At 34.0% G+C, this 23,327-nt stretch overlaps 1 long non-coding RNA gene across 1 annotated transcript; it reads left to right on the plus strand.

Annotated features, from left to right (window-relative positions):
• Nucleotides 1-984: 984 nt before the first annotated feature.
• Nucleotides 985-3,749, plus strand: LOC145052768 (uncharacterized). Its single transcript, XR_013684169.1, has 2 exons — nt 985-2,361; nt 3,521-3,749. It is a non-coding gene; the product is annotated as an uncharacterized LOC145052768 (long non-coding RNA).
• The last annotated feature ends 19,578 nt before the right edge of the window (nt 3,750-23,327 follow it).

Here is a 23,327-nt window from a genome sequence, read left to right on the forward strand (position 1 = left end):
TGTTAAAAATACAAAAACCCTAAACATACTTTTACAAGTCTTTTAGGCACTAAACTAGTATATTTTTTATATTATTATAATCATAGTTCACAGGCTAAATCAATAAGAAGAGGACACAGAACATGTCAATATGAAAGCAGAAGACTCGAATTCTTTATCTTATTCTAAACTACCTGGTTTTGATGGGATGAAATTTGATGTTAATGCTCCTGTGGTTTAACATTCTCAGCATCAGCAACATCCAAGAAAATCCCAGTCTTGGGTTTCTGCTATACCGAGAGGAGGATCATCATCTTTCTCTCAAACTTTAAAACATAAAAACACTACTAGAAAACATGGGGTTTTCCTACGGAAAATAGCTATGGAAAATTTCCGTAGTTAATTAGCTACGGAATTGCTACGGATTAGCTACAGAATGGGATGCCCTAATTTAGTAACGGAATAGCTACGGAATGGCTACGGGATACCTACAGATAATATTTATCTAAGGATTAGCTACGGAGTATGCTTTCCGTTATAATTTCGTAGCTAATCCGTAGCTAAGTAGCTACGGATTAGCTACGGATTTTTCTTAATTTTGATTTTCCGGGCATCAAACGTCGTTTTTTTTCGCTTCGTTTTTTTCACACCTCTACTATAGATGATTATCTATATTTTCACCAACCTATAGCTATTAATATCGTTCATAAAGTCGTGTGTCCTTTCGGGATCAACTACTCGTTTCACAGTTTAACACTGTAATGCCTATACTTTTCACCAACTTCTGATGGATTATCTTACTATCTTATTATTCAAACCTTACTATTTCTAAAAATAAATTTAAGACGTCCAAGTGTTTAAGCTTAAAATACAACTGAACATCAATAAAATAATACTAAAATTTAAATTGTCCAATTTTATAAGCTAAAAGTATAATCAAACAATGCAGTAGAGTATCTTATTTCATTTTTGGGTATCTCCTTATCTTTCCTAAATATATTCCCCAAAGTTTAGGTAGGATTTATTCAAATTCTCAGTATTTTAGGCCGATTAAAAGTGAAAGACTCGTTCAAACAGAAAGGAACCATAAAAATACGGAGGAATGCGAGGATTTGCTGCTACACATTTCTAGATAATGCTCCGCTTGATCTCATTGTAAACCCTAACCAGCACCGTTTTCCATTTTCCCTGAAATCCACCACCATCACTCCACAATCTCTCTGAAAACCTAGCACCGTCTCTCCACATTTTCTCTAAAAACCTAGACCTAACATTGTTTATAGCTACAACTACTCCTCTCCTCATCTCTGTTCATCTATATCTCCCATCCTCTTCACTGCAAGATCAACCCCCTTTCTCTGTTTATCTCAAAATTCCTCTACAATGCCACCATTAAACCATAAGCCCATCTATCTCAGCAAGGATGAAGTCTGAAGCCATTTGGGAAAAAGCAACAGTTATGTTCGTGATTGAAAAGTCATGTCAATGTTCTTCTTTCCACCTCTCTTGATCCAAGAACCTCTACGAGCCCTAAAAACGCCCATTATCATCCGCCACTCTCACCACCGGTCGCCACCATACGTGGCCGCGACCTCTACCATCTCCATCGATGGCGTGTTTGTGTTAGGACTGAACAAAAAACTGGAAAGAAAAGATATAACAAGCAGATAGGGAGAGGATCGAGGTTGAGAGGGGTGGAGGTAACAGAGCTGTGGTGGGATCTGATAGGCGGAGAGGTGGTGGTTACCACACATTTCTTCCTTTTCATCAAAAAACTTTTATCCCCTCATGTTCTTATTTTTTTTTTTCTTTTGATTTCATTTAGCTTGGTAAGCACCTCCTTTTCCATTATCCACCAGTTCAATAATGTACCCAATTGGGTAGCCACCCATCAACACCGATAACACCACCACCCATGTATCTATCTCATCATTCCCCCTCTTTCCTAATCTGATAATTCCCCCTCTTTCCTAATCTGATACTGTGATTTGTGGGTTCTAGAATTTTGAAAATAAAATATCCCCTTATCGCTTAATTCAAATCCCCATTACATGTATAGTTTATCTCTCATGATTTTCGGTTAAGGCTTGCATTCCCCTGCCTGTAACCAACCCATACCTCTGCCTATTGAGTATGTTGAATTTTAGAAGGTTCTGACGAGATTAAAAGCTACTTTGTTAATTGTCCTTTTATGATTTTGAGTGTTTTAGTAACCAAATTTTACTATTTATCAGATGCAATTAATTGCAGAATTCTTGGGTTTGCTTCCTTTTTTTTAGGATTGGAGCTATTTAGTTGAGATCCATAATGAAAGAAGCTGATAAGCTGAAGGGATTACATCAGATGTAAATTAGAGACATCAGTCCGCTAGAACAAAAATCGGTACACATCACTCTTTTATAGCAACATACTTTCATTAATTTGTTTATCATAGCATCCTGCTTTAAATGCAAGCAAGATGCTACAATAACAAAATAAATGAAAATGCCTTACTAGATTTATTCCTTGACAAAGAACTGTCAATTATTCAGCATAATGCTTTCAGGGTTCTTTCATATTTAATGGAATAAAAATTCTTAAAATTAGTGCAAATAGGCCTAAACATAGCTCTCTCAAATAAAAAATGCCTTTCACTTATCTTTGGAATAATAACAAAAGTGCAAAATGGTCTGTTTGTAGTTAAATGTAAATTTGGCAGTTTTGTATATTTTTATGTGTATGGGTTAGTCTCACTAGAAAACGAAAGTTAAAAAGAGAAGTGAAGCTAGTTAAAGGTAAGATGATCTGGTTCAATAAAAAGAGCTATGGGTAGAATGGTCTTTTTTTTGGGATTTAATTCAAGCAGTTATATTCAAATTGTCGAGCATCTTGGCTATCGTTGGCAGGGGAAAAAAAGTATTTAAAGATTTTGTGTAGTAAAAAAGTTGAAGGGGGTATTTCAATCCATTTCTGAAATTCTAAAGGAAAAGTTTTTTTTTCTCAAGATAGTATCTGGAGTAGTTATGTCGGCTATTTTCAACAATTCACAAGTAAATGCGTTTTAATTTGCAAAATTAAAAATCAATTTGTAAAGTGGCTTTTATGCAGGTTGTACTTGTGCTAATCTTATTTTAATAAGTAGTGTAAGGGTAGTAAAATGGACTGGGAAGGAAGTAAAAGAAGACTCAAGATTCATTAAGAGATTTTTTGTCAAATTTTTTGATGTAAAAGACAATTCTTTTGGAATTATAGTTTGTATTTGTTATACAACAATGTATTTCCTAAAAAAGTTATAAATTTTTTTTGAATATTTTTATTTTTTTGGTTCAAGTTTGAAGTGTTTAGTTCGATTATATATAACATTCTGCACAAAAGATGAATAACAACCTGCTTTCAGCTTTCATTTATATTTTGTTATAAATAGCATCTTACTTTTCATTTTTCATCACTTAATAGTGTACTTTGAAAAAACTATGTCGGTATAATTGGGTAGATTTTTCAAAGTGCAAGTAGAATGGTTGTTATGTCTTGGATTTAACCCTTGTATTAATATAATGTGCAGGAACCTACTAAGGAGCAACCTTGCGTTCAGCAAAATTATTCTTATTAGAAACACTAGGATGGAAGACTAGAAATTAGTTTAATTATTGTAAATGTTTTGTGTAGATTAATTTTCACTTCCCATGTTTTTTATGATTGTAATAAAGACCATGCCTTGGTTTCCCATATCTTAAATGTAAGACTGTAATTATTCTTCTTTCTCTAAAAAATTTTAAAAAAAACATCAAAAATAGAGTAAAATATCTCATATTTCGGTCATTGTCATTAAAATTTGTTTAATCATTGCTATTTAAAAGAATTTTATAATATCTTCAAAAATGATGTGAAAAAAAAAATTGAAATTTAATAGCTCCAACAACTTTAAGAAGAATTGTGTTCTCTTTTTTACTTATCATTTTTTTTTGGCGAGATGAGTAGATGACTATGAACAATTCCAAAATGATGTGTTTATATAATCCAACATAAAATTGTAATTTTTATTCTAATGCAAAACAACAATGTAGTTTTAGTTTAACCTAAAAACACAAGGGACTTTGATATTCTAACAAAAACCACAACATGGTTCTTTTTTTAAAAGAAAAAGAAAACATACGTTTGTTTTAACCAAAAACATCAATGTATTGTTGAAAAATGTATTTTTTTTAAATGCAGAATAGCAATGTAGTTTTAGTTTAACTTAAAAACACAAGGGACCAAATATTTTAATACAAACAGCAACACAATTTCAATTTTTAAACAAAATACAAATGTACTACTATGGGCCTTCAATTATTGATCACTTGATAATTTTGGAGACACAAATTTTGTCTTTCAAGTATTATTGATTTCAAATTCTTTATATATAAAAAAACAAATAAATAATAACATCATTTTTATTGGTTGTTAACCTCAAACATGCTCAAATAACATCATTTGTAATCGGTTTCAAACCTATAAAAAATTGATTTTCATATATTAAATATAAATTGTTTTTATTAATTTTTTTCTTCAATTTATTATTTATAGGTTCGAGAGGTTTCCAAAGACCAGTTTTCACCCCTTGTAGTGTCCCGGATGCTCGAAAAATACATTTCAAGACATTAAAAGTTAAAACAAAGTATTGTTTTGAACCCAGAAATGGTCCCAAATTCCGGTAAAATACCTTAGCTCATGGTATAGCCATGTGTTTTACTTATTTGCTCACCCCATTGTACGAATATGCATCTAACTAGAAACTACCCATTGAAATCAACTATCCGACACGTAGCTCATGGTATAGCAAGGAATTAGCTCACGCCTAAAGAAACTAATCATTTCTAGAAACGAATTTCTGAAAAAAAACTATTTGTACCCGTCGCTTGGCGCGGGTAAACGGCTAGTGTTTGTATATATATATATATATATATTTATATACATGAATGAGTTGTGGTATATGTGTACGTGTATATGTGTATGTATACGTGTTTGTGAGATGTATGTGAACGTATTCATAAGCATTATAGTGTTAAACCACTAAACGAGCAATGGATCTCGTATGTATACACGCCTTTATAAATGATATTAATAGCAATAAATTGGTGAAAATATAGATAATCATGTATAATAGAGGTGTGAAAAAAATGGAGCGAAAAAAACGACGTTTGGTGCCCGAAAAATCAAAAATAAGAAAAATCCGTAGCTAATTAGCTACGGAATAGCTATGGAATTCTAACGGAAAGCATATTCCGTAGCTAATCCGTAGGTACAAAACCAAGAGCCATTGTAGCTTCTCTTTATTACGCATAGATGATTAGATGGATTGAAATGGTGTTTTTTTTTATCATTTAACATTAGTAAAAATGGTTTGTTAATAAGATGCTATTTTTCACTATTATGACTATAGGAAAAATGATTTGTTTGTTAGATGATATTTTGTATCTGTTAGCATTCATGTGTTAAAATTAGTTTGAATGGTATGAATATTAGTTACCATGATAAATAATTCTCACAGTATTATTAACATCGCTTGCATAATATGATTTCTTTTATATGCTAAAAGAAAATTATAACTAACTTACTGTAACTAAATAACAGTTGCACATTCTTTCAATTAGTAATTGATACTTGTTTTTACATTTTTCAGGCAAGCTTGCAGGTTGTTAGTTTGATACTTCCTTTGCCAAGTAATCCATCAAAAAAATTTCAATTTTATTTTGTAAGCACTTATTTAAACATTTGTAGTTGACACTTATTATGTGTATTATTAAACAATGTTAATTAGTAATATGAATTTGTATTTGATACTTTTTTAGGTTTATTAGTTTTATTATAATGATATTTGTTTTGTAGTTGAATTTCAATATTATTTTAAGTTTAATGTAATGGGGTTTTCAATATTTTGGACAGAAAAAAACTGGATTTCTTTATAATTTTTTATTGTTTTTTTTTTAAAAATAAAAAGTAATTAGCTACGGATTTCCTACAAAAAAATCCGTAGCTATTTACTTCCGTAGCTATTCCGTAACTATCCATTTCCGTAGCTATTCCGTAGCTATCAACTTTCGTAGCTATTCTGTAGCTATTCAATTCTGTAGCTATTGAGTAGGAATTCCGTTGCTATTTATTTCCGTAGCTATTCCGTAGCTACGGAAAATTCCATAGCTACTCCGTAGCTATTCCGTAGCTAATCCGTAGCTATAATTTTCCCACGGGCCATTATGCTACATACATTTTTCCGTAGCAATTCCGTTGCTATCCGCTTATAGCTACGGAATAGCTACGGATTGTGTTGTAGCTATTGCACCAGTTTTCTAGTAGTGAAAAGAAGGAATTGATGTTCACGTTAATGGAAAATGATGGATCATCAGTTCATGATGTGTGGACCAGTATTTAAAAATCGGTATTTAACAGTTGCTAAAGCATTGGGGCATGAAATGTCGGGTACTAGAAAAGAAATGCATAAATTATTGAAGAGTAATGTGGACCATTATTTAAAAATCACATTTGTAACATCTAACATGACTTTTATCCCGGACACGTTGATTACCATTTCGACTTCTCCCGGACTCCCGACCTCTTCCCCGGCCACGTCCAAAGTCATCCCGATTTGAATGTCCATTGTCAAAATGCTTACAAACATGTGATATTTCCTCACTAGCCAACAACAACTCACCTCGAGTGTCCTCCACTTTCTCGGTTCCTCTTATATGTTCTTCGTATGCCTTAAATCTACCGACCGCTTCATCGAATAATATCGAGTCCAACTCAAAACATTGCTCTATTGAAGCCACGATTTGAAGAAACGACTTAGGCATCAAATCTAGTAACCTCTTTACCAATTTACCTTCTTCAAGCGCATATCCAAGACTCCTTGCTTTTGAGGCTAAACCTGATAATTTTGTCACAAAATCATCAACCATTTCACCTTCCTTCATGCGTAAACTTTCAAGCTCTCTTTTTAACGTTGCAAGTCAAGCCGTTCTCACCCGATCCACTTCCAAATGTCGTATTTTCAGCCCATCCCACACTTTCTTTGGGTCGGTGTAACTCGTCATTTGCAACACCATTTCTTCGGGTATCGCTTGAAACAAAAAGACAAAAGCTTGTTTTGACTTCATTTGATCTGATGTTTCACCTAACGCCTTTCGTTCGATCGTCTCCCATATGTCGTGTGCATCTACTTGACTCTGACCACCCATACCAGATTATTCGTTGGAGTCAAAACCGGAACTTGATACGTCATCCGCAGAATGAAACGAATCAAAGCCACCCGCTTTGACGCCTTACCGTCCGTTTATTTTGCGCCTCTGGTTAGTCTCTTACAAGTCCGATTAAAAGAAACCGGGGTTGCTTCTAATCATCCTCGAATCACACCCCCTTCAACAAAACCGCTCTGATACCAAGTATAGGAAAATAAACTAGTTTCCTTTTGTGGTGCAAGGAACACGAAAACAGAAGAAGAATATACTGGAAGAAAAATTTGCTCTTAAAGTTAAAACAAAAGGAAGAACTAGTAATTGCATTAAAAAAATGACGCCTACTTTTATACTAATTAATTAGATACCTTATGAACCTCTAAAACCATAAAAAACAGACTTCGACTCTTATTCTAAAATCGGAAAACAAAACTAATAAAAAATAAACTTTCCTATTGCTTTTCAAACAACCGATTAACCCAACACTTCTTACTTTGATAAGAAGAGGGTTGTTTGCACTGATAACATTATTATCGTTGAAGGGCCTTGGATTAATTTTGATTTTCTGGTGTTTATGATCAATGTGTATGCTCCTCAAGGTATTCAAGCTAAAAAAGACTTGTGGAGTTTACATTCACGGCTTAAAGATTCAAAACCCCGGAAATAATTTGATATTTAGAGATTCTAATGTTGTGAAAAGGTATTGATAAAGGGATGGATTCTAGTTTTTGTCAATTATCTGCAAGTCATTTTAATGAGTTAATTATTACTAATAGTGAGTTAATTGAGGTGACAATGGGTGGTTTTCATTTTACTGTTCAGTTTTATTAAAATCTACCTGTTAAAAAATTTAGAAAAGGTGAAAGTAAGAAAACTAGATAGATTTCTGGTAGACGAGTGGTTTTTGGAGGTGTATACAGATCTTATGTCTATTGCTTTGGATAGGACGCTTTCTAATCATGGTCCTATCCTTTTGAGGAGTAATAATTTAATTTTATTATGGCCTGTCAACGTTTAATTAAGATGTTCGATTCATGGTTTGATCTTGACGGTTTTGATGAGGTGGTTCATGTTTCGTGGGTGGATTTTGATGGTGCTAATACTAAAAATTCGTTTGCCTATTTGAAAGATAAATTAAAGTTTGATTTTTACAAAGATCCAAATTTGTTTGCCGAATTTCACTCTGAGATGACAGAGATTTCGAGAGTGAGTGTCTACAGATGGGAACTTTTCAATGATGTTTATGATAAATTAAATCACATTGTGTAGATAGCATTTTAAGTGTTTAGAAGTGATAAAAATCTCACTGTTAACAAAATGTGCAGTAATTCCAAGATAATGAAGATACATGTGTGGCGATCAAATAAAGTAGTAAAATAATATAAAGATTAATCAAGGTTAAAGGTTTAATTCATCAATGAGGGAATTTATATAGAAATATTCATATTAAACTTTTGCGAAATTATCCAATTGTCTAAGTCAGGACAAATTCAAGTTTACGAGAAGTCCGAATACTTATGAAAACAAGTTTGAGAGTTTAGGAACTCACTGAAAATTGCAAAGTAAAATGCTATTTTAAGAAATGTGTAAAAATGTTGATCTTTGGAAATAGTGCATTCTTATTTTAGTGTTTCTACAAAATCAATCATTTAGAGAATAGATAATCGTAAAATTCAAAACTTTTGTTGTATTTAAAGAAAAGAAGAGACATAAGAAAACATCTCCTTCACGTATACTTTTCCAGATATAGAAAAATGATAAGAACGCGGGTATTCACCTTGTGTATTAATTATAAGGAAAAATACAATGAAACTTGCATTTTAAATCAAGTTTTCTGAATTTAGAACGAAAGCACAAATGTAAGTAAGGATCACTTGTTTATAGTAGATTTCAAAATAAAAACAAGATGTATATGATAAAAGGTGTATTTGAATATATTAAAGTTGACTAAATCAAATGTATGCCTCATGACTATACACATATTAATTGCTCAAAACGAAAGGGTAAACTTCTAGTCTTTATGTATATGAACATGATACCAAGAGAAGAAAAATAGACAGAAACAAAGTTAGACAATGTATTATGTTAATATTATGACGTGCGAGATCTAAAATCAGAAGGAGAGCGAGAAATAAATTTCGGGGGAAAGAAAAAGGAAGGTAGCAGCAAAGATTGTTATTGTTAAAATTATAAGAACAATACCTATAGGTAGATTTAAAACCAGGTTTAGATATATTTCAAACTTCAACATTTGATGTATATTGATGACTAAATAAACATATGGGAGTTTTAAAGTGTTTGCTAAGGATTGCTAAAAATTCACGAATTATCTATTAAGTTAAACTCCATTTGTGAAAAAGAAGAAACACTAAAAATTGTAATTGAAATGCCAACAGCTTTGACCTTTTTGACTGGAGTCCAACAATGGTTAAACAGATAAGGTAAAGACTTAACATATTTAGATGAATAATTGTGCATTGTCGAAAGTGCACCACTGGAAATTTGAAAGTGAACACTAAGTTTTGCAATGCCTTATATTTTAGAATCTTTATAGATTATAAAATTATATTGAAGCAAAGTACACAAATAATGTATGTTTTGAATTACAAGCGTTAGATATGTCTTATAAACATGTTTGAAGTAGAAATTTGCATAAATATCATGTTGTGTTTTTGAGAAAACACATTAAACTAAATTACAATGTCTAAATGAGAAAGCGGTCAAAAAGTCACAACAAATGTGGTTTGAAAGATCCGATGAAGCTTTTACACATAATATGAACTTCAATGTCATATGTCTATGTTTTATATCATAGAATTTAAACACTTTTAGAAAAGAAAATGTTTCTAAGTTTTTCGAAAACGTGCCAAAATGGTAATCAAGGTTTAAAATGGTTTCTATGCCCGTTAAAAGCACATCTATCCATTGAAATGGATTTGAAATGAAATTGAAATAGCAAGGTAAAAACCAATATTGGTTAAGTTGAGTTTTGGAGAAAAGCGTTAAATTAAAGCAAGTTGTCAAAAGAGTTTTAGCGAGAATATGGCTTAAATTGTTAGGAAATGTCTACTAAGTTGAATGAAGTGGATATAAAATATTTTATCGATGATAAATAAAACCGATGAAACGAAATAACTTTTCGATGGAAGATTAAGAAATAAGGAATAAGTATGTTAGTGTAGCTGATCGTACCTAAATACTAATGCGAGTCTTAGGCGAGTGCCGATGTCTTTTCCCCGAGATAAAGGACAAGAAAAATTGTTAGTAAAACGTTTTATGGTGTCAATGCAGTTTATGACCTTTTATAGAGGTCAAAGGGATATCCTTTGTTAAGTTTTAAGCTCAAGGCGGAAACAACCTAAAGCTAAATTCGTAACGTAGTAGAGAAGTCTCACGTATGGGTTAAACCTCCGTGTCTCCTTGTGAGTCGAATCCGGAATGCCCGCCAATGATATCCAAGTGATTACTTAGTGGTGATTCATCTATCTCCTTACGCGATGCTCCAATTATTATTCGTGTCGATATCGAAACGCTTTTTCCTAGTTGTAACTCTAGTACGAAGACGATGAAGAGGTATTGAGGAATAAATGGTATAGGTTTCGACTTAAGATTATTACTAGTGCATATCTAGCAACTAATCTTACATCTAAAGTCAATAGTTACCAAGGAATACCCATTCTTAGCACTATGTGCATTGCTTCTAGAGCAGCTAGTGATATAACCTAAGTGGTTAACCTAGCACTTGATAAGGGGTAAGAATGTTTCTAAATAAAGGCATTGTTATAAAAGTGCACTTACTTTCTAAGTGTATCTAGATGAATGCCTATAATATGCAATGCCCGTACGCATACCGAAAAATTTTGTTGTTCAAAGTTCAAGCTGAAAATCGTTTTGAACATAATTATACTATAACCGTTTCAAGCATCGCATTAAGTTTCCTTAATTAAGCATAGTTGGCCAGGCTATACTTAATTAAAGTCCAATAATGCGTACTCAAATTAGTCATACTAGTAGTATGTTCAGTATCTTAAAAACGTTTAGAATTTTTTTGGCTATAGTTGTTGTTTTCCAAGGGAAAACCGGTATTCTCTATAACCTTCGGCTCTGATACCATTTCCTGTCACACCCCGCTAAAGCGGAAACACGAGGCGTGACAGTACAAAGGGTTTCATAGCAAAAGTTAAAAGACAACACCAACCATAGTATTAAAAATCATTACAAATTTACAATGGGTTTGAACAACTTTTACAAGAAATTACAATGAAAATAGAAATACAACACATGCGAATGCTCCTAAAAGTGAAGTGTCCCTAAGTGCCACTTACTCGATAATTCCTGAAAAAGCATGTAAAACGAGCGTCAACTATAAAAATAGTTGGTGAGTACTCACAAATAAACAAAATAATCTTGGTTCCATAGGTTGAAATCAAAGTTTTGATAAAAGTTTGATATAATACAAGTATATTGTTAAAATGAGTAAATAAGTTTGTAAAAGAAAAGTTCTTTTGTCATCCTGAGAGATAAACTATATTGCCCGAATAAAATGCAACATTCATATTCTCATGGAAGATAAAGTTCGTTACTCAAACGAGTAAACAAGTTTCATTGCTAAAATGAGCTGTCAATTTCGTTGCTACAACGAGCAAACAATTTCATTGCTAAAACATGTATACAAGTTTCCACTAGTAAAAGTTCGTTGTTGTAATGAGAAATAGAGTTCATTGCTATAATGAGAAACAAAGTTGATTGCTATTAATGAATACAAGTTTATTGCTATAACGAGAAACGAGTTTGTATGTATATGAGCAAACAATGAGTCTCAACCAAAGCTATGACTGAAGCCCTATCGAGATCTATGCTTATCGTTCCATAGATGAATATGGTATCATGCACTCCAGCAATAGGGTGGGTGAGGAGTTGTCAATTCCTAATAGCGCTATCCATAATGACCATTTGCTCAAAGAGTTAATGGTTAGAGATAAGGGAAGGGCCTTAGTATGATAAGTTCTCATGTCCCGTGTTGCATAGACATACATAAAGTAACATAGCAATACAATAGCAATCATGTTTGATAATAATCAATTTAAATACAACATGCAAACAATAGTTTTCTGGACATGCTTTTCCACCCCAAAACATAAAACCGAAAATAGGGGATTGGTGAATACTCACAATATGCATTGAGATGATGCAATTGGTGCCTTGACTATGCTCCACTCGTATCACTATCGATTCCTACAATAATGGTATTCGCTAGTGAGTTTCTAATTGAAATCTAACACGAGTATGCATAGTACTACAATAGAATTACGCCAATATTGTGTCAAAATTTAATATCGATAAGTTACAAATATTTTTCTGTGGAAATTAAGTTTCAAAGAATCAATTGTTATATAACAATTTAAGTGTAAATTTTCCATTATTGAAATGTTAATATTTAACATTTTAGAGGTGTTCCAATGGTTAAATATTCAAAAATAAATCAATTTAATTCTAAAATAGCCCAAACTTTGCATTTCAGTTTTAATTGAAGTCAAAGACCTCAAGATAAATTTTCTTGAATTTTTTATTTGTCTAACTATTTTTCACCATTTTAGTTTCTGTAATAATCATAAATTCATGAAAAATAGCAATGAGTTAAGAAAATTCCCCAAACTTTTTATATTACTGTTATTAAACATTAATAGGCTGGGAAAAATATAAAAATGGATTTCCAAGATGTTTAATTATATTTTATGATTTTTGAGCATTTATTCCAATAAAAATTGAAATAAATAGAAAACAGTTTCCAAAATTATCCAAACTTTTTATTTAACTATTATTATACATAACTAGGCTGGGAAAAATATAAAAGGTATTTTTCAGTGGGTATTTCTATTTTTCCTTGTTTTATTCCTTTAATGAATCATTAATTGAATAAATAATATTAAATAGTTAAAATAAATTACCAAATTTTTTTTTAACATCATTTACAGTATAAATAACCTGGGAAAAATACCAAAAGTGGTTTTCATATTGTATAATCCGGTTTTGGGTATTTATGTGTATTTCACTGTATTTAAGTGTAATTAACTTTAGAAAATAAGAGAAAAATAGTTTACAGTAGAGAAAAATCCTCAAAATTTTGATGTAACCTCCTACTGTACATTATGATGTTCTGGTAAATTTTCATGAATTTTGGATAATCAGAACTATTTTTCCTATTTTTAGACCATTATAATTACCAAAAATTGGGAAAAATAGTAAGGCATCATGAAAAATTTTGAAATTATTTTTCTTAGTCACCCATCAGAGTTAAGGTATGCGAAAATTGTTAGATAAAATTTTCCCACTTTCTAAAGTGATTTTGTGATTTATTATACCCTAACAAAAAGAAAATCGGAAATCATAACAAACAGCAACAAAAATTGATGAAATTTAGTGGTGGGTCATTATTCACCATAGGGGTCATCCATGAATTTAGTCCGGATTTATTGACCTCTGGAAGTATTTTATGTGATTTATGCCCTTGGTTTTAGCAATAATTTTAATAAATCAAAGAAATAATAAAAGCTCTTGGTATTTTACAGGTTATCACATGCATGTGAGGGCTTTCAAAAAGAAAAATGTTCAAAATTTATTCAGAAGGGAAATAGGGGTAATGAACCCAAACAAGTTAAGAAATGTTGCATGCAATGGTACATGAGATGTAAATGTGGCTGAAGTTCATGAATTTGAGTAGCCCATTCAGTGAGGTTTTAAGCCACAAAATTTCAGCCATCATTCATTGGATATGTTAAGTTTCTAAAGTATTTTTCCCCAGATTTATGGTTGGATTTAAGGCCATTGATCATGCAAGGCAAAAATGGTGATCACAGAAAAAGAGCTGTTTGCGCATCCATTTTCTAAAAATTTCCAAAAATCTGATATTTAATATTTTACAGTGAGACCAGTTGGGTTTGAAATTTATCTCAAAGTATTATATTTCAGAAAAATAATCACGAAATTTGGTTAAGAAATGAGTGAGATATGACAGTTTAAAGTCAAGTAAAGAAATCTGGCAGATTGCATGCATGGTGATTAGTTAGAAAAATGAGTTTTCATCATTTCTTTGAGTAAATCTTTTGAAATATTTTAAAAGATATCATGATAAACTTATATTCTAGTTATGTTTCCAGAGATCAAAAGATTAAAACTTATCAAAATGTATACATTCATTTATGAACAAAAAATTGTTTCTCAAAAACTCTTAACTTGAGTTTGATGTTTTAGTCCTTAAAATCGATTTTTGCACTAAGATCATGAACATGCAAACTTGTTTATCATACATGCATGGTGTTAAAACACATCCATGATGTTCTAAAACCCATTTTAACAAAAAAGTAAACAAGTTTGAAGAAGATGAAGAAGGAGAATAAGGAGAAAGTATAAGAAAATAGCAAAACTTGAAGGAAAAGTGAAGTAGAATGAAAGAAAATTCGGGATTACCTTCAAGATTACTTCAAATGATGAATATTTAGAGTTTAAGGTGTATTATTGGAGCCATTTCTCTGTAAACATTCGTGGTTAGGGTGAGGGGAAGAGAGAAAATGTGATGATGATAAAGAGTGTGAGAGAGAATGAGGAGGTGAAGTGGAGAGGTGAGAAATGCTTCAAATTTTGGGGGAGAGAGATAATGGGAGAGAGAGGACGAATTTTAGGGGGGGGGGGGGAGGCTCCCTCTCTCTTGTTTCTTTTATAAAAAATCATATCTTTTATAAAAATGTCCAACTTTTTATAAAATGTGCATCTTAACCTAGTTTTTATGCATAAAACTCTTGATTTTTGAATTATAAATCAAGGTTAAATTTTAATAACTAAATCTTTATTTTCATTGATTGTATTTCATAATAATTATTATGATAAGATAATATTATAAGTTTCATAATTATTTTTATAGGATTTTTAAGGTTAAAGTTTATAAATATGAGTTTTTAGGGCTTTTAGTGTTTTTCGGATTTTGCTAAACTTTAGATATCTAGGTAAGTTGAATCTTTGAGACATCAAATTATTTTTGTGTTTCCAAACACTTATTCAAGTTAGAAATAATGTTTGTAATTTATTTTTATCGGTTTATTGGCATTCTATGTAGTGATTCCGAGATTCAAGCAAAATTGAGGAATCCAGTATACTAGTCCTAGTCTTCAACTTTGACTTAAGTTTCTATGAGACTTTGAACTCACTTCTACTTCTAGGTCAAGTGCATGATGTGTGTATATGATTCATGAAATGTTGTACGAGTCAAAGAGTAACCCGAATATGGATAGCCACTACAGTTAAGTAGTCGTAGAATTCATATACCAATATGAAATCCAAGCACATTATCCATTGTCTCTATCTGTTTCCAAGATTCTACTAGGTTATAACTTAGCTTCTTGTTACTAACTCTAATATGTGTAGTGCCTATATGTGCAACTAAGTTTATTCAAATCTAGAACTAACTCGAATTTTGACGGTTTTCACACAATGAAGCCAAAACACTACAAATTAACTATTAAGGAGGCTAATTGGGCTAGAACAAGGTCATGGCTACTAAAAGATGTCTTTCTTGAGCTCCCGGAGCTCAAGGATGTCTAGATCTACAATATGAACCGATATAACTGCTTCATCATTATGAATTTATGGTTTTTGAGCACAAAACCATCCATTTGGGGGCAAGCTAGATCTAGAAGTATAATAGCCAAGGTGAGAGCTTTATTACTAGAAAGTGATGAGGTTGAGAAGCAAATCCTGGACCAACAAGCTTCTCCTTGGACCTCCCAACTCCTTCTCCTTCTTCTTCTTCTTCAAAGCTTGCTAATTACTTCTCCAAGGCTAGATCTTGCTCCAAGAAAAGGATATGGTGGCTAGGGTTTGGGGTTTTGGACTATAGGGTCCGCAAATGAGCCCTGGGGAAGAGAATAAGGTGCTTAAATAGGGTACCAAGTCTCGGAATTAGGGTTTCCCAACCCAGACCAGACTCGCCGAGTCCACTTGCCGACTCTCCGAGTCGGTCACTTACTTTACACCCGGATCCCGCTCCGACTCGCCGAGTTCCTCCCTGGACTCGACGAGTCGACCCTCTTTAACTTATGGTTTTCCTTTCCTTTCTTCGTCTTCTTGATTTTGGGTGTTACAAATCTCCCCCACTTAAATTAAACTTCGTCCTCGAAGTTCACTATGGCCAACTGACCTGCCATCCGCCTCCAACACCCTGCCTAGTGAATCTAACTCTATTGACCTTCTGCCCGGTCATCCTGGATGGCATAATCCTTGCAGATAAATCCCCGAGTACTTAGGCTAAACATTCTTGGGGTTTACACTCTTTTCCTCATGCGTCCACTGGTTTTCCCAAGGCTTCCTTCTATAGCTATTCACCTCCTTTGTCACTGTGAAGATCATACCCTTCACAATGTCCATCACTCCATCCACTCTCAATACTGGTCACTACTTCTGGTACATACTGAATGCTTCTTATTTCCATAATTTTAGTGCTGAGCACCCGTCCCAGCTAATGGATCAGATAATCCTTCGAGTGAAAGGTTCATCCCTGCAACGGTTAAGACTCATATGAGAGCTGCGCAACAAGGTCAAGCCCTCCCCTCTGAGATTATCCAACCCTACTGTGAGAGGCGTAGCACCGTCTGCCAACTTGCTATCTCATACCATACTTCCCTTATCGTTACTACCTCTGACTGAAAATTCCGTTGCCCCTCATCCATCTATCGGATGCACTGAGACCACCCTGGTCCAACTAATCTGCTGATATCTGGGTTATCGGACCAAAATAGGTCACTACACCCCCTCACAATCTCCTGGTCGCTTCCAGCGAATTCTGAAGATACTTCGACTATCTATAACTGTTCTATTCACTCTGCCACTCATACTGAATCGATGTTGCTGGAACCAGCCTGCTTATCTCCCATCTGACTACCCAACTTCCACTAACTCGAGCCTTCCATCCTGAAAGAAGGCTACCTGCCTAATTATCCTTGCAGATCACTTATACTTGGCAGAAGACTCAACTGATCCTGTTGAGAGGGACTTGCCATTTCCAAATCAACCAACTATACCGTCAGCACTTGCATTCCAGCACACATACTAATACTGTCCATAACACTGAAACTATCCGAAACACTGAACTGCCTGAAACACTGAACTGCCTGAAACACTGAACTGACTGAAACATTGAACTGATTGAAGCACTGAACTGGTTGAAACATTGAACTGCCTGAAACACTGAACTGACTGAAACACTAAACTGGCTGAAGCACTGAACTGGCTAAAACACTGAACTAACTGAAACATTGAACTGCTATATGGCTGCTTCCCAAAACATCTCAAGACCTTCCTGGTCTCCAATCATCTATCGGTTATCTGCAACACCGAGTTCCAACTCAACTGAGGAGTCCTAGGACTCCTCACTTACTTGCTCCCACGACTTCTGAACGAAATCTTTCTCTAGAACTTGTTTCCACTAGTTATCCTGTCACTGTGGCTCTACCAACCTCCCAATTGTGACAACCCAGAATTTTCATTCGGTCAAACCCTAAAAGTCAATCACTTCATAATATCATTCAAGTTCACTTTTACTTGTTTTTGGGAAAAATAAGTTCATTTGATTATTTTAATATCATTCTTTAATCGAACGGGTTAAAGAAAGTGCCCTCTCGGGTTTTGAAATTTAAAAACCGCAAACACCTCGTGTCTTAGAAGTTCACAACCAAACTTTTATGTTTGGGTCGAAAAATCATCCAAAAACGTAAACTCATGCCTTAAGCATGAGTTTACTCCCCAAACTAGTCATTCTTGTGTTTACTCCCCATTTACCAAAAGAGTAAACTCCAAACTCTCTAAAGTATCATCCAAGTTTTTGTTCAATATCATCAATCTAGTAAGTGTTTCTAGCACTTTGAAGTTAGTATATCACTTAATCTAGTGATTTTACATCCTTTAATCCATCAATTTTTGTGTTTGATTAGTTTTCCAAAAACACCAAGAACACCAAGAACACACACTAAGTGCTCTTGGACTTTAAGTTCATTTCAAGCTTCCACAATGTAAGTACTTCTATCCTAGAGTCATTTAAAGCTAGCTATACATGTTTTGTACCAAGGAAAAGTCCCAAGAACACCAAGAACAATGTCTTCACGGTTTTGGTAGGCTCCCAAAACCGTAAACACCAAATATAGTACCTTAGGGTGCTTTATGGTGTCTAGATGCTTCACAATGCCTTAGGGGCTTATCTAGATCCATCCTTGATGTGTATATCACCTAAAAGAACAAGAAAACAACCATTTGTATGTGTTTATGGTTTGGGGATCTCCCAAAACATAAACACCCAAAAAAGTGTTTAAATGTCCCATAAAAGTCCCATGGTTGTTCCTTATGTCTAAATCTAACCTAGACTAGTGCCATGATTGAGCTAAGGACTTGAAAACCCCCATAATACCAAATTATGGGTTTAAGGTAGTAAACTCAAGAGTTTTAGACCGTAAACTCCATTTAGGAGTGTTTTGATGCCACACAACACTTCCTAAGGCTTAAACATGAAGTAGGAATGTTTGGAATAACTTAGAAGACTTCAAAACAGCAAATGGTCAAAAAGGTTAAGGGTTTACGACCGTAAACTCAAGAGGTTACAATCATAAACTCAAGGAGGTGTTGGTCTTTAGGGAGTAAACTCATGACCTAGAGTGTCTTCACTTGTTTATTAATTTTTTCAAGACTATTTGTTTATATACATATGTCTTTATATGTTATTAGGATCTTTGTGCGTGTCTAAGTCTTCACTTGACACCAAGCACTTATCCGACACTTCCTTCCGATCCACTCGCAACAGGTGAGTTCATACCCCTTAATCAATGTTTTAAATGTTTTTAAATGCTTTATGGGGGGATACAAGTAGAATCATGCTAGTTATTATATCAATCACTTGTGATTAATAAGCAGCATTCAAATGATTGGCTACTCATTAGCCGTTTTAGCAATCAGTTTCCTTCAAATGTTTTTCATAAACACTTTATATGTTTAAAAATCCTTATTAAACCGTACATTTTACTTTGTATGTGTCATTTCAAACTCATTTACAATTGTGTGTCAAACAAATGTTTCTTTATAGTTAAACTGTTTTATAAAACCCATACTTTCAACCCGTTTTATAGATTGACATCAAGTCAATATTTTCTTAGATAATAATTATGTCCAAAGGTTTTACAAAACTTATTTTATGCTTTTATATTATCAATTTCATGCCTATATATGTATACCTATATATGAAATGTTTAAAAGACTTAGGAAGGCTATCCACCCTATTTCCTTTTCGCGCTTGAGATGTGATCTGGTGGGACATCGGGTATCCGTCCGAAGGTTGTTTAAATATTAGTTATATATCATATGTACATATATAGTCATAAAGGTCCTTCCAGTTCATCCAATGCCCTTGGGTATCAAGGGTATACATCCATGTTCATACGTACCAGTTAAATTACTAGTAAGCTACCATATGGGTAGTTTAGGAAGATACTAGAACTATTACTAGAACGTGGTATCATACAATGAGTCAGTTCATTCATGAGTCAATACTTGCTAGATAGAGAGAACATACATTACAGCTAGTACACACAGTACATTATTATACATGCTAGATAGAGAGAGAACACACATTACAACTAGCACACGTAGAACATTACAGTACATTACTATACATGCTAGATACAGAGAGAACACATATTACAGCTAGCACACGTAGAACATTACAGTACATTACTATACTATTACGTAGATACATTTACATGATTACATCTACATGAATACATTTACATGATTACATTTACATGAGTATAGTTACATAGATACATCTACATGAGTACATTTACATGAGTACACTTACATAAGTACGTTTACATAGAGAACATGTTATGAATTAATGGTACATTTTATATGTATATATTATGTTATATAATCCTCATTCTTATCTTCACTTTGTGATACAATCACATAATCGGCGAGATAGATTGGATTTAATATCCTAGTACCATAGGATACTTGTGGGATTAACCATCCCTAGAATCTTTGTTAGCTACAGAGGTAAAAGCACATCCACGGATATCAACGGTTGATACCATTACAGGTATAATTTAAGGGACTAACTATTCTTGTACCCAGTTGTTAGCAACAGAGGTAAATGTACATCTACAGATGTCTTCAGTTAACACCGTTAGTTACCCTAGTACCAAAGGGTAATACTTAGGATATTTATATTATTACCTTTATCTTGTTACCCATTCACATAAGCGATGAGGTGAATTATATTTGAGTATCTTAGTACCAAAGGATAAAATGTCTTACAATAATAATAATAATAATAATAATAATAATAATAATAATAATAATAATAATAATAATAATAATAATAATACTAATAATAATAATAATAATAATAATAGTAGCACAGTTAAGTCTTTGTAGAAGACTACATCTAGAACAGTTAAGTCTTGGTAGAAGACTACATTTAGAACAGTTGGGTCTTGGTAGAAGACTCCCTTTTAATATAGTAGGAATTATAGGGATTTCTAGGGTTTTTCAAACGCTTACAGTTGTTTTACAAACATTTTCATACTTACACGAACTTTCTTTCAAAACATTTTCAAGTCTTTCATTACATGTCAAATAAATACTTACATACAAACTAAGACACATTAATACTTATGATCTCACCAGCTTTAAAGCTGATACTCTCTTTCAAAATAACTTGTATCCTCAGGTCAACAGTACACTTGTATTAAAATTATATTATTAATGCAATGGATGATGTTATTGCTTGTTTACTACTGTTCATTGTTGTGATACTGTACATGACGTCCTCCGCCCCAGAACGTTTCTGCCGTTCTTGGTTTTGGGGTGTGACAGATTGGTATCAGAGCATTGTTTATAGTGAATTAAGTATATCAACCCATAAAAGATATACTAACTATAAATACATAGGGATTAAAAATACTCTGACCAAGAGTTTATACTTTAAATAATAAAATATTTAATTAAGTATACGTGTCTGCATTCATACTAAAATCTTACCAACCCTACCACAATGAGAACAGTAGAACATAACATTAAACTTAAAATACTATAGGGGGATTTGGTGTTACTATAAGTACTTTATACTTGATAACTAAAACGGGATCTTCATTACTAAGTTGATAGTTGCTAAGTGGATACACTAAGGCTATATGTAATTAGGATGTTATAGACTTAGAATCTGTGAAAATTTTACTTTACCCCTATTCTGTGTGAATCTGGAGTTAAGGTCACTTATTCGAAGGCCTATCCTGTTTCGATTATATTACATATAACTGGTATGCACTTCACAAATAGCGATGTAACTAATGAAGATTTTCTAAATAATTATCTAGATAGTTCGTCTAATAATTATTTTCTTACCCCAATTCTCGCGTAGTTAACATGGCTGGACACCACCCCCACGGCATCCAGTACCTTCTAAATGAGGTCATTGCTAGATAGTTCGAAGAAGGACCAAAGAATGATCATCCTATCCCTTTGAATGATCACCATGATGAAGACCTTTCAGATGGTGCTAACTCTGAACCCAAGGTTGAGAACCTACCCCAGGCAGCTCCCGTTCCAATTCCTAACCCTCGTCCGACTTTTCATGGCCCGATGCCTGAGTGGGTGGAATGCTTGGAAACATGGAGCCAAGGACAAGATCAGCCCATGCCATTTAATGGCGACCGAAGCTTTTATTACCTAAGCAATGGGGGCTCAGCAAACAGAATCTTGCCAATCTCGGTCCGCCGAGTGGCCCGAAATGAGATTCAAGGCAGGACAGCCCTACATCAGATCACAGAAGTTGGCGTCGATACGAGAATACATACCCTCCGCACCATTCGTCAAGAAGACGCTAGCGAGAGATCAGAGAGAAACCATGAAACCCTGCTGCAAGCACTGGCTGAATCACGAGCCGAAGTCATAGAACTCCGCATACGCCAAAGAGTGTACGAAAGACACCAACTTGATGTGGAACGTCAACTAGCTGAACTGAGAGTTCACCAGAGGGATGACCGTTGCCAGTAGTAGATGCTTACCTTATTTTCCTTGTTAAAAAGGGAATTGTTTTTCTGTCTATGCCCGATGTGGCATTTTCTATGAAACTATCTTGTATTGTAAGTACTTTTGGTTAGGTCTTTATGCTGTCAAGAACTATCTTCTATGGATTTGATGTAAGACCTTTTACAAGGTCATTCTCCCGAACTTGTACGTCATGAATATCAAAGATATTGACAATCGGCTAACTTCTATGTCATTCTTTATTCAAGTACTCTTATCATACTTTCATTAGAGTCTATCTGAAACATGCTTTAGTCAAGTTATTGGACTATAGTAATTTAACTCTAGAGACATTTCCAAGTCTCTTTCAGTGGTTGGATCATGTTATTCACCAACCAACGATACCTTGGCTTGAACGACAAACATCTTGAGACCATTCTACGAACTTACTTCTACCCATCACTAGGACTGCATCATAGGGATGTAGGTCAAACCTTCGTGAACATACTTCTACTCTTAACTTGAACAATCGAAGTACATCTAGGGTCAACCAAAATCGCACACAAAATCCTTATCTTTCGTGTTAACAGAATCATGTCGACATCTAGAAACAATCAGCCGAGCAACGAAACCCCTATCCTCCATATCAACGCCGCTACATTACAAGCTGCAGTAGCAGCTGCTGTGACAACTTTCCATACACACATCAAATCGGGCAACACGAGCAAGACTGACAAAGGAGTCGAGAGTTCTGATGGTAGTACCAAACCGGGAAACGAACAAATGGCAACAGTCATGGACTTGAAAAATCGTAAGATTGAAAAGAAGAGACGATATCGTCAAGCCCAAAAGGAGCGCAAGAGAGCCCAAAGACTTGCCATACCCCAACCACAAGTGGCAACTCCTGCAGAACGCTTTAGGAAGAAATTTCCACGGTGGAGTAATGAGGAAGGCACTCATGTCCACATAACACTGGCTAAACACCGCACTCTCGCCACCAAAGCTAGTACTAGCCAGTCATGCCACCAATGCGGTGAGATAGGGCACTTTAAGAAGGATTTCCCTATAGCAAAGAACTCTGGCGCAAATGGGAAG

The sequence above is a fragment of the Lactuca serriola genome, chromosome 5 (genome assembly GCF_051521515.1).
Source record: "Lactuca serriola cultivar US96UC23 chromosome 5, Lser_US96UC23_V15, whole genome shotgun sequence".
NCBI lineage: Eukaryota > Viridiplantae > Streptophyta > Magnoliopsida > Asterales > Asteraceae > Lactuca > Lactuca serriola.